The sequence below is a fragment of the Aethalodelphis obliquidens genome, unplaced genomic scaffold, assembly GCF_003676395.1.
Source record: "Aethalodelphis obliquidens isolate GAN/ISIS:26980383/991018 unplaced genomic scaffold, ASM367639v1 scaffold12, whole genome shotgun sequence".
Classification (NCBI taxonomy): Eukaryota; Metazoa; Chordata; class Mammalia; order Artiodactyla; family Delphinidae; genus Aethalodelphis; species Aethalodelphis obliquidens.
This window is the reverse complement of record NW_020837956.1, coordinates 22,709,763-22,723,620: the sequence shown is the minus strand read 5'-3', so window position 1 is coordinate 22,723,620 and position 13,858 is coordinate 22,709,763.

Here is a 13,858-nt window from a genome sequence, read left to right as displayed (position 1 = left end):
TGCCTTGAATCCAGAGGAGAATGGACTGTCAAGCCCACAGATTAGAGACCTGGCAGCGGCAGGACCAGCATCTCTGGGGCCAGAAGTGGCCGAGAAATCAAGGCCTTCTGTGCACAGAATGTGGCTCCAGCCTGGTGTTGGTAGGACTGTTGGTGGCAAGCCAAGGAGACACCCAGCCCTGGAGCACCAGCTTCTCTGGGTGTTCAGACGGGAGTTTGGCTCTAAACTTGCCTTCTCACTTCTTTGCAGTGGGCCAGTGATGAGGGATGGAGGGGATGGAGAATCAGGACTGACTCTTGGGAGCCGAACGACAGCAGAAGTTATCTGGGTGGGCCAGGGAGGAAGACACAGCCCATAGGATCTGTAGAGAAAGAAACAGAGCCCAAGATATTGGGAGGCTGGGTCCATTTCTGGTTCTGACTTATGTACCATGCAGGCTGGTTCACCAAGGCCCTAGATCCATGTCACCCTGGGGTCAGAAGAGCTGGCAAAAAGCTCCAGAGAAGGTAAGAGCTAAGGAGGAGAGGAGTAGGGAAGGAGGGGAGGATGGATAGGATGGAGTTAGAGGAGGGGGCTTGGGAGATGGGGACTGAGATGGGACTAGGAAATGAGGGTGTTCTGGTGCTGTGAGCTCTTACCAATGAGGGTTCCTCTGGGCTGTGTTTCTCAAGGCACTTCACTGATGTGGGACCTGGGAGAGAGAGGAACAGAGTCAACAAATGGTGGGTACGCCCCTCTCTGCCCCCAGCGTCTGTCACCCAAAACTCACTCTGACCAAGAGTTCTGTCTGAGCCTTGCCCTCGGTCCTCCTTCAGCCAGGCGGAGGTCTTCTGTTACCAGGTTTTTGTTCTCCTAAACCTGAATCAGTGATTCTGCAAGCATCCTGGTTTCCTGGCACTCTGGTTGCCCTAATCCCAGTCTTCCCTAACGCTGATGTCCTCTGGCTCAGTCTGGCCCCAGCCACGATGGCTTTTCACGCTCAGTAGCAGTAGTAGCAGTGGGGCTAGCTGGTGAAAACCTCTGGGAGGTGGGCACTTTGTCCCAGCAGCCCTCGGGAGCTGGGAGCTGGGAGCCCCTTTTCCTGGGGCAGTTGTCCCTGGCATCTAGTGCCTATGTCACAGAGGTCGGGGGCTGACATCATAGACTCTCCTCCTCAAGGCTCTAGGACCTTCTCTCAGAGATCATCCACAGGCTGGCCCTTGACAAAACTGAAGGAAGCAAAATTCTCTGGGGCCTTCAGTCTCTCCTTCAGGGCGCAGCCCCCACCTCTGCTCTCTGCCCATATATTTACAGTTCCCACCACCTCCTCCATCCAGGCTTCTCCCCAGCTGTACAGCCTAGAGCCTCCCTTCAACTTCTTGTTTTCTTTGCTTTCTGAGCAGTGGTTCATGCTCCACACCTTTTCCCCCCTTGGGATAATGCTTATATGTTTGCTTTTTTTTTTAATCAGTTATGTTCTATAATTTTTTAGCTTTACTGAGGTATAATTCACAACTAAAATTGTAACACCTTCAAAGTGTACATAGTAAATTCTCCCTTACTCCACCTTTTCGTTCTATCCAGGCTTTCCATGAATTGGACAAGGCCCACCCTTGGAAGGGCAATCTGCTTGCTCAGTCTACTGATTCAGATGTAATCTCATCTAGAAACACCCTCGCAGACACACCCAGAATAATGTTTAACCAAATATCGGGGCACCCCTTGGCCCAGTTGACACATAAAATTAACCGTCACAGTATATAAGTGAAAGATGAGATGCCTTTCCAAGGGTCTATGATGCCTAGATTAAAGGAGGCTTTGCCCATATCAATATTTCCAATTGTCTCCTTTTTTTGGTGCCCTGGAGTTTTTTTCACCCCACGACTAGTCATCATAATAAAATTAGGACTGAGTAAGATGTACGGTTAGTATAAAGTGAGAGAAGGGTTCTTATGAAGAGGTGAGTGGTGGGAAAGCAGAACCAGGCAAAACCTCAGTCATATCAGTTTTAGGAAGGAGCGAATATGGAGGCTGAGGTCCAGCCTTAGGGACTGAGGGCTTCCTGGGATGCCAGACTTTCAGCGCTAAACCCAAAACAGTCCTAGATAAACCAAAACTAAACCCTAGAACTTGAGTCCTCTTGGAAAAGATTCATGTTCCCCTAGGGTATGAGGATCCCTGTTTGAAGGTTACTGGTCTAAAAAAAATTTCTATAGTAACTTCAATTTACACTAACCACTCTCTCCCTTATTTTGTGTTAATTACTATATGCTTAGTAAAACTCTACTGACCAAGCAAATGGAAGTACTCTAAGCATTTGGCATCCAAGTTGGAAACATGATATTTTAATGCAGTTGTTTTCTTGTTTGCTAGTTGTTTCCTATTGTAGATGTTATTTAACACACACTTTAACCACCCCCCACTACTCCAGTGGTGGGCAAGAACACTGTGTTCAATTTCTTTCAAATGCTCTATAGCATGCTCTTTCCAGAAAGCCACCAATGTTTGTTGAGAGGATGAATGAATGAGTAAATTGAGAGTTATCTAAGAGAATTTGACCTTTGCACTTTGCTTTTTCTTTTCCTTTCTTTTCTGTTTGGGCCCTACATTATTGCATGGTAGGAAGTGGAAGGAAGGGGCTGCTTACAGAACCACCTGAGTATTCTTGGAGAAATCATGATTATGAGAGAGGTGTCAGAAAACAGAGACAGGTAAATATTCAAAAAGGGAAAAATGATAAATTCTAGAATCTCGAATCAGTCAGTTTCTAGTTGCTTGCCAGGAAAATTTTAAACTGAATTATTGACAGAATGTATATAAGCTCTTAGAAAGGAAATGGATGATCACAATGGCCAGAGTGGGTTCAAATAAAACAGTTTGTAGAGAACATACAGCCGTCCGGAAGTGGCATATATACCGTGTCATCAGGGAAGGCAGTTATACCTTTCACTTTCTAGGATAAGAAGTGTGCTCTTGACCATGCCAACTAAAACACACAGCCTGAGATAAGTGCCAGAATGCCAATTTATAAATTTACCCTAGGGACTTCCCTGGTGGTCCAGTGGTTAAGAATCCGCCTTCCAATGCAGGGGACTTGGGTTCCATCCCTGGTCGGGGAACTAAGATCCCACATGCCGCGGGGCAACTAAGCCCGTGTGCCACAACTACTGAGCCCGCGCACTGCAACTAGAGAGCCCACGCACCACAGCTAGAGAGTCTGCACGCCACGACTAGAGAGAAGCCTGTGCACTGCAACGAAAAGCCTGTGTGCAGCAACTAAGACCCGATGCAGCCAAATAAATAAATATTTAAATATATATATATATTTAAAAAATAAATTTACCCTAAAAATGTAGCTCACACGGATAGGAAATAATTAGCATATTCTCTATATATAGTCTGTTTGGGAAGTCAAAATGTAATCAGAATCCACAAAATTGATTTACCATGAGAAATCATAGTTGCAGGGATTGACTTACTGCTTTCAACATCAGCAATATTCTCAAATCATGTAGACAGAACTGCCTGGGGGTCAGAAATGCTTGTTTCAGAACAAGGAAAGTTGGGCAAGCTAATAAATTGATTGCCTGATAGCACGAAGCTAAGAGATTAGTTTCATGCATCTCAATAGAAATACTCAAAGCCTGCTGGGTAAAGCTCTATCTTTTCTGACCAATCCTGGGAGGAGTATTATCAGGTTTGTCTCTGTGACTCTTCTTTTCTTACTCTTCCAAAGTTGATGGACACATTCTCTCAAACTAGCTACTATGAAGACTTGCTAGATGGGAATTGAAATGTGCACACCTGTGTTCTGACCCACTGTGAGTTGCTTTTGCAGTTCAGCAGTGCAATTTGCCTTATCCTCAAGTGCTTGTTTGTATCTAAATATAATCCTTAAGTACTTACCACATAAAATTTCCCACATTACTCTTACTTCCTACTTTGTAAATGAGTTTTCAAAGGAATTATAATAATCCCCATGTATATTGATTTCATCAAGGTTTTGACAGAGTGTTGTGGTGGAAAAATGTGAGCCAGCCAGTTGAACCATTATTGCTTTTTTGCCTTTTAACTCTTCTGGTTCTTTGAAGTATACAAATAATGCACAAATAAATTCATTATACAAAATCCTAACAATACATACATATACAGAGTAAAATTTAAAAGTTGTCCTTGACACTCTTCCTATTTTTACTCTCTCCAGGGATGTCCACTGTTTGTCCTCTACTTTTGTATATATATAATATTTGAGTTTATAAATTATAATTCAGTATCTCTGCTTATGTATCTCTGTTTAATCTATCAGTTTCTGAAAATCAACTATTAATTGTTGATTGATATATTTCTTCTCGCATTTCTGTTAGCTGTTGGTTGATGGATTTTTGAGGCTGTGTTAATAGGTGCAAAAGTATATTTATAATGATTAAGTCTTCTTGTTCTGCTGTTCCTCTTATCATTTAGCAAATCACACAACCCAGCTTTCTTCTCCAGAAGTTGGAAAATGAACATTAGGGCAAAATTGAAGAAATGAGAAGGAAGAAAATAAAAATGATAAGGCTAAAAATTAGTGAAATGGAGACTTTAAAAGAATAGGGATTCACACTCACTAGGATGGCAATTATAAAACAGAAACAAGACAGAAAACGATAAGTGTTGCAGAGGATGAGGAGAAATTGGAACTCTTGTGCACTGCTGGTCGTAATGTAAAGTGGTGTAGTTACTATGAAAAACAGTATAGCAGTTCCTTGAAAAATTAAAAATAGAATTATCGTATGATCCAGCAAATTCATTTCTGGGTATATACCTGAAAAAATCAAAAGCAGGACCTCAGAGAGATATTTGTACAAATAATGTTCATAGCAGCATTATTCACAGTAGCCCAAAGGTGGAAATCACCCAAATAACCAATCGACTGATGAATGGATAAACCAAATGTGATAAATACATACAATGGAATATTGTTTCACAAAAATGACAAATACTGTATGATTCTACTCATATGAGGTACTTAGAATAGCCAAATTCTTAGAGACAGAAAGTTCAGGGGTGCTGGGGTAGGGGAAATAGGGAGTTATTGTTTAACAAGTATGGAATTTCGGTTTTGCAATATGAAAAATGTTCTGTGGATGGATGGCAGTGATGTTTGCACAACAGTGTGAATCTACTTAATGCCACTGAACTGTATACTTAAAAATGGTACATTTTAATCATAATTTTTAATAAATAAATAATTTTTAAAGACGCAGAATATTAAAAAAAACAAAGGCTAATAATCTAGGCATATTTCTGGCAACACTGATCAAGGACAAAAAAACAGGTGGGTGCAAATAAAATACAGAACAAAAAAGGGGAAAATATCTAGAGACATAATGGAGATTGAAAAATAATAAAAGGGGGCTTCCATCTGGGGCTGGAAGTAGTGACACTTCCAGGGCATTCCTATAGCACTTGAGGCACTAGGAGAAAGGAGAAGCATGAGTGACTGTTCCAAAAGGAGAGGGAGAAGCCTGCTCTTCTTGTCCCCTCCCACTGGCCCCATGGTCACTCAGATGGATCCTGAGCTTACCAAGTACTTCTTTTTCAAATGGACCTCAAACAGTATCCAGGAGGTCATTGTTCCAGATGTAGATGACAACTCCTGGGAGATGGAGCTCAAGTTCTAGGTTTAAGATGATCCTACCCTACATCACTTCCTCTCCACATCTCTGTGGACAGAGCCAATACCCATGGAACCATGCAGGGGCTTCTTCTTTCACCTGAAATAGTGGGGACTGATGGTGCGCTGAAACAAAACCCAGGAGGAAGAGAATTTGTCATTAGTACTAGAGGCCAAGGAGCCACGAGTCCCAACTTCCATTAGTTAGACCAGTTCCTGGGACCCTACCTATGTCCTACTCAAGAAATAGATGTCCCAGACCAACTTCAAAGGAGAACGCATGACAGAAGCTCTGTCTTCACCCATCTGCTGCCTGTGTTCTCCATGAAGCCCATTTGGACTAATGTGGCAGAACCTGCCCTGCTATATCCATGGCCTGGCTGCCGGGGATGAAGCCCAAGACTGGGACAAAGTTGTACTTCACGTGGCTGTCCACACACATGCATGCAGGTGGTCCCGTAGCAGCAGAGGTAGCCAGGCACAGCATGAACCTTTGCTGTGCCCTATAGATGAGTCTCAGCACTCAGAACCGTAGCTGCCTTCAAGATAAGGTTGCTGAGGCCCAGTCTGCCTGCTCTGCTGCCTGGTAGGAAACTTGTGCAAGATGTTAGAGCACTAGAAATGGCCCCTGTACCCTTTTGCCTGGGAAGCACCACCCCTGTACATCAGTCTTACCCTGTCTGGGTTCACCACCTGGGGCTTTGTGGGCACTGTCTTTCACTGTGTAAGTTTTCCTTTCTACTCTAGTATCCCTGCTGAGGATGCCACCCTGAGGTGAAAGTCCGAGGAGTCCCAGGTTAAACTGGCCATGACTTTGCACTCCTGAGGACTAAGCATGTAGGTAGAGGAGCTCCCTGAGGGTGTCCAGGTCACCTAACTCTGGGAATGCCCTTGGGCACAAGAAGATCTCTTTCCACGTGGCTGCAAGTGTGGATTTATCTTTTTCTTCCTTCCTACTCTGTGTCCTGGCTCAGAAAAGTTGGAGCCAGATTGCCCTCCTTCCCTGATAGGTAAGTTCCTACAGAAGGAAAGCGATCATACCCATTTACCATCTGGCAAGGGCTCATGGGTTCCCCTAGAAGTCTGGCTTTGGCATTGACCTGATTACATTTCAGATGGGCTCTGAATGGAAGCTTCCGGAGAGGCCTACCTTAACAAAAACTGAATGCATTCTGAGAAAGACAATATTGAACTGAAAGCCTAAAAATACTTGCCATTCATTCTATGAGCCACTTCTCATCTCACAGATGGTTAGAATGCAAGAAACTCTGGAATGCCCAATTTGTCCCCTCACGGTGGTGTTTTCTGTGGGTGACTTTTCAAAACTGGTCTGAGGGTCTTGGGATGGAAGACTCTTAGCTCATCACTTGACTCGTAGCTCATCACTTGAAGTTGGCATCTGATAACTTCGGAGTAGCTACATGTATATGGGAATAACAAAAGACAGTTCTGTTATGTCTGAAAAGTATGCAGTTTTTGCTCTTTCCATCCAAATGCCATTCTTCTCTCTTGAGGGCATGGTGAACAAGTCTGTCAAGATTAGAATGATCTTTGACCCCCAAGAGGATTGCCACAATAGTTTCTTATGATTCTGAATTTCAACAGCAGAAAAGTTCAAGTACAAGGCAGGGTTCTTATGCCCCTTAGAAGGTGTGGCTCTCTCAGGCAGAGCTTGGAGATGTTTCTTGTCAGTCTCATCCTGCGAGTCCTGCCACAGAATGGTTGGCCTGTTGGAGTCATTTGAAATTTGGGTTTTCCCAGAGGCCCAAGGCCTTGTCCATTTTGAGCCAAGTGTTGCTCTTAGACAGGAGAACTGCCTGGCCATTCTCGGAGCTCTGCACTGTTCTCTTCCAAGAGAACTGCCCAGATTTTTGAAAGAAAATTCTTGCTGTATAGGATTTTTGGTTTTTCTCGTTTCCTTGATGACCTATTTCTAAGAGCATTCTGTACATTAAAGTGTTGGAATTCCTAGATGAAATGGATAAATTCATAGAAAAATATAAAATACCAGATATTTATAAGAAGAAATAAGGAACTAAAATTGAGATGAAAGTTAAAATTTCTTCACCTCTTTACCAAAGAAAACACCCAGGCCCAGTAGTTTTACAAGTAAGTTTTACCAGACTTTCAAGGAAAAGTTAATTTACATCTTATATAAAAAGTTGTTTTAGAAAATAGAAAAAGAAATATAGCCAATATTTTATAATAACTATAAATGGAGTATAAGCTATAAAAATTTTAAATCACTATGTTGTACATGTGAATAATTTATATTATAAATTATTGAATAATTTATATTTGATATAAATATTAATTTAAATATTATAAATATTTATAATATATTATTATATTATAAACAATAATATATTGTAAATCAACTATGTCTCAATTTTTAAAATTAAAAAAATGAAAATAGTAAAAGTGAGGTTGTATGAGGTTGCATTGTATGAGTTTAGTGTAACCTTGACTCTAAATGCAAATAATGATAATTAAAGAAAAGAAAATTATAATCTCATTTCACTTATGAAGTAGTTGTAAAAATTCTAAGTAATGTATTTGCTAAATGAGTCAGACAGTGTATTTTTAAAAAATGAATCACATGCAGGTGGGATTTTTTCACAGGAAATCAAGGAAGATTTATCATCAGAAAATCTAATGACATCATTTAGCATATTAATAAGATGAGGGAGAAAAATCACGATTAATTCATGATTATGCAGGAAAAGGATTTGATAAAGACCTACACTTACTGATGATTTTAAAAACCTCTTAGCAAACGAGGAATAGGGGAGTACTTCCCTAACTTGGTAAATGTCATATGTCAAAAACCTACAGCAAATATTACGTCTAATGAAGAAATATAGATACATTCTACTTAAGATTAGGAGAAGAAAAGGGTGTCCACTATCACTATTTTTTAAAATTTATTTCTTTTTTATTTTTGGCTGTGTTGGGTCTTCCTTGCTGCACACGGGCTTTCTCTAGTCGCGGTGAGCAAGGGCTACTCTTTGTTGCGGTGCGCGGGCTTCTCATTGTGGTGACTTCTCTTGTTGCGGAGCAAGGGCTCTAGGTGCGTGGGGTTCAGTAGTTGTGGCTCACGGGTTTAGTTGCTCTGCAGCATGTGGGATCTTCCCTGACCTGGCCTCAAACCTGTGTCCCCTGCATTGGCAGGCAGATTCTTAACCACTGCACCACCAGGAAAGTCCCACTATCACTATTTCTGGCTAACAGTATTGGAAGCACTAGTCGATCCTCTAAGGAATGATGAAAAAACAAGTATAAAGATTGGAAAGGAAGAGATAAAATTGTCATTATTTTATCTGCTTAGAAAAACCAATGGAATCAACAGAGTATTAAGACGAATAAGAAAGCCCAGCAAGGTTGCTGGATTCAGGATAAACTTTTAAAATGTAATAATATTTCTGTATAGCAGCCATAATCAGCTAGAAAATATAATAAGAATAAGAGCATTCTCAAGAGCAACAAAAACTATGAACTACTTAGTTGAACAAAACTATTTCACTTAAGCAAGAATACACAGATGATCATACTAAGTGAAGTAAGTCAGAGAAAAACAAATATCACATGATATCACTTATATGTGGAATCTAAAAAATGATACAGATGAACGTATTTACAAAACAGAAATTGATTCACAGACATAGAAAACAATCTTATGTACCAGAGCAGAAAAAGGAGGGAGAGATAAATTAGGAGTTTGGGAATAACGGATACACACTGCTATATGTAAAATAGATAAACAACAAGGACATACTGTATAGCACAGGGAACTGTATTCAATATCTTGTAATAACTTATAATGGAAAAGAATCTGAAAAAGAATAGTTATATATATATATATATATATATATATATGTATGTATAACTGAATCACTTTGCTGTACAACCCAAACTAACACAACATTGTAACTCAACAATGAATCAATTGTTATTGAATCAATACATCAATAAAATTAAAGAAAAAAAGAATATACAGACATTTGTGGAGTAAACTACAAAATTAATAAAGGATATAGAAGATGTTTGAAATAAAATGAGAGGTATTTCATGTTTTTGGAAGGATTGACTTCAAAGTATAAAGATGGCAATCCTCCACAAATTAACCCATAGATTCAATGAAATCCCAATCAGAATTTCAGTTGAATTTTTTAGAAACTCAGCAAACCTTCTCTAAAATCTATATAGAAAAATAAGGGTCCAGGAATAACTAAGTCAACCTTGGAAAAATAAAGCATTAAGAGAGGAGTTTTATCTCACCAAGTATTAAGACATGCTACAGAGTCATAATAATAAAGCAGTGTGATGTTGGCCCAAACACAGACAAAAAGATCAGTAGAACAGAGCAGAGAGCTCAGAAAATGACCTATGTATAAATACGGGAACTTAGTATGTGGTAAAGTGGGAGCTGCAACAAAACAGGGAGAGGAGGCACTGTTTCATAGATGACGTTGGGGAAACAGTATCCCAATATGGAGAAAACAACAGAATCTCTACCAAGCTCCGTACACAAGGGATGCTCGAATTCATCAGCTGTCAGATAAGGACAATTTAAAACAGCCCTTATAAATAAGATGGCCCTTGACAGCTATTCAACTGTAACACTAGGAATCTGGTTAACACTAGGTAGTGGTGAAGATGTGGGGCTCTAGGGCACATGCAGTGCTGCTGGACGTGCAGACACTGTGGCCATTCTGGATGGCACTCCGGGAGTACCCAGCATTCTGCTCCTGGACATGTGTTTTTAAAAATCTGACATGAGTCCATAAGGAGATATGCGATGGTATTCACGACAGCATTGTTTGGGGCGATAAGGAGTTGGAAACAATCTGGATGTCCATCCCTGGGGCTCTGGGTGGTCAAAATGTGACGGGTGCACACTGTGGAGTATCCTGCAGCAAATTAGAAGCAAAGGACTTAAAAACATAGGATGGAATGGAAGAAGTAACAATGTGATCTGAGACATAAGTAGTATTGTATTATATATTTGCAATATAAATGCATTATCATTTTAAATGCATTTAAATGATTTTTAAATCCATTCACGCAACAATGCACATGGTTCAACGACATGCATTGCATTAGTTATCTATGGCTGCTTACCAGATTACACCCAAACTTAAACAGCAATCAGCATGTATTTTCTCACATGGCTTCTGTGGGTCAGGAATTCTACAGGTTATAGCAGCTTAGCTGGGTGACTCTGGCTCAGGGCCTCTCATGGGTTGCACGCAAACTGTTGGTCAGGACTGCAGTCATCTAAAGGCTGAACTGCTGCTGGAAGGTCCGTTTTTGAGGTGGTACACATACACACATGGTTGCTAGTTAGTGCTGGTGTGATTGATAAGCTTGAGTTCCTCACCACTTGGGCCTCTCCTCAGGGCTACTTGAGTATCTTCATGACTTAGCAGCTGGCTTCCCCCAGAGGGAGAGATCCCAGAGAGAGCAAGGAGGAAGCTGCAGTGTCTTTTATAACCTAGCTTCTCAAGTAACGCACTGACATTTCTGCCGCATGCTACCTGTTAGAAGCAAGTCCCTACGTCCAGCCCACACTCACGGGGAGGAGGATTATGCTCCACCTTTTTTTTTTTTTTAATTTTTATTGGGGTATAATTGCTTTACAATGGTGTTAGTTTCTGCTTTATAACAAAGTGAATCAGCTATACGTATACATATATCCCCATATGTCCTCCCTCTTGCGTCTCCCTCCCACCCTCCCTATCCCACTCACCAAGGTGGTCACAAAGCACCGAGCTGATCTCCCTGTGCTATGCAGCTGCTTCCCACTAGCTATATATTTTACATTTGGTAGTGTATATATGTCCATGCCACTCTCTCACTTCGTCCCAGCTTACACTTCCCCCTCCCTGTGCCCTCAAATCCATTCTCTACGTCTGCGTCTTTATTCCTGTCCTGCCCCTAGGTTCTTCAATTTTTCTTTTTTCTTTTTTTTAGATTCCATATATATGTGTTAGCATACTGTATTTGTTTTTCTCTTTCTGACTTACTTCATTCTGCATGACAGACTCTAGGTCCATCCACCTGACTACAAATAACTCAATTTCGTTTCTTTTTATGGCTGAGTAATATGCCATTGTATATATGTGCCACATCTTCTTTATCCATTCATCTATCGATGGACACTTAGGTTGCTTCCATGTCCTGGCTATTGTAAATAGAGCTGCAATGAACATTGTGGTACATGACTCTTTTTGAATTATGGTTTTCTCAGGGTATATGCCTAGTAGTGGGATTGCTGGGTCATATGGTAGTTCTATTTTTAGTTTTTTAAGCGACCTCCATACTGTTCTCCACAGTGGCTCTATCAATTTACATTCCCACCAACAGTGCAAGAGTGTTCCCTTTTCTCCACACCCTCTCCAGCATTCATTGTTTGTAAATTTTTTGATGATGGCCATTCTGACAGGTGTGAGGTGATACCTCATTGTAATTTTGATTTACATTCCTCTAATGATTAGTGATGTTGAGCATCCCTTCATGTGTTTGTTGGCAATCTGTATATCTTCTTTGGAGAAATGTCTGTTTAGGTCTTCTGCCCATTTTTGGATTGGGTTGTTTGTTTTTTTGATATTGAGCTGCATGAGCTGCTTGTATATCTTGGAGATTAATCCTTTGTCAGTTGCTTCATTTGCAAATATTTTCTCCCATTCTGAGGGGTGTCTTTTTGTCTTTTTTACGGTTTCCTTTGCTGTGCAAAAGCTTTTAAGTTTCATTAGGTCCCATTTGTTTATTTTTGTTTTTATTTCCATTTCTCTAGGAGGTGGGTCAAAAAGGATCTTGCGGTGATTTATGTCATAGAGTGTTCTGCCTATGTTTTCCTCTAAGAGTTTTATAGTGTCTGGCCTCACATTTAGGTCTTTAATCCATTTTGAGTTTATTTTTGTGTATGGTATTAGGGAGTGTTCTAATTTCATTCTTTTACATGTAACTGTCCAGTTTTCCCAGCATCACTTATTGAAGAGGCTGTCTTTTTCTCCATTGTATATTCTTGCCTCCTTATCAAAAATAAGGTGGCCATATGTGTGTGGGTTTATCTCTGGGCTTTCTATCCTGTTCCATTGGTCTATAATTCTGTTTTTGTGCCAGTACCATTCTGTCTTGATTACTGTAGCTTTGTAGTATAGTCTGAAGTCTGGAGCCTGATTCCTCCTGCTCCGATTTTTTCCCTCAAAACTGCTTTGGCTATTCGGGGTCTTTTGTGTTTCCATACAAATTGTGAAATTTTTTGTTCTAGTTCTGTGAAAAATGCCATTAGTAGTTTGATAGGGATTGCACTGAATCTGTAGTTGTACTGAATATGCTACTATGGGTAGCATAGTCATTTTCACAATGTTGATTCTTCCAATCCAAGAGCATGGTATATCTCTGCATCTGTTTGTATCATCTTTAATTTCTTTCATCTGTGTATAGTTTCCTGCATACAGGTCTTTTGTCTCCTTAGGTAGGTCCATTCCTAGGTATTTTATTCTTTTTGTTGCAATGGTAAATGGAAGTGTTTCCTTAATTTCTCTTTCAGATTTTTCATCATTAGTGTATAGGAATGCAAGAGATTTCTGTGCATTAATTTTGTATCCTGCTACTTTACCAAATTCATTGATTAGTTCTAGTAGTTTTCTGGTAGCATCTTTAGGATTCTCTATGTAGAGTATCATGTCATCTGCAAACAGTGACAGCTTTACTACTTCTTTTCCGATTTGGATTCATTTTATTTCTTTTTCTTCTCTGATTGCTGTGGCTAAAACTTCCAAAACTATGTTGAATAATAGTGGTGAGAGTGGACAACCTTGTTTTGTTCCTGATCTTAGAGAAAATGGTTTCAGTTTTCCACCATTGAGAACGATGTTGGCTGTGGGTTTGTCATATATGGCCTTTATTATGTTGAGGTAAGTTCCCTCTGTGCCTACTTTCTGGAGGGTTTTTATCATAAATGGGTGTTGAATTTTGTCAAAAGCTTTTTCCGCATCTATTGAGATGATCATATGGTTTTTCTCCTTCAGTTTGTTAATCTGGTTTATCACATTGATTGATTTGCATATATTGAAGAATCCTTGCATTCCTGGGATAAACCCCACTTGATCATGGTGTATGATCCTTTTAATGTGCTGTTGGATTCTGTTTGCTAGTATTTTGTTGAGGATTTTTGCATCTATGTTCGTCAGAGATATTGGCCTGTAGTTTTCTTTC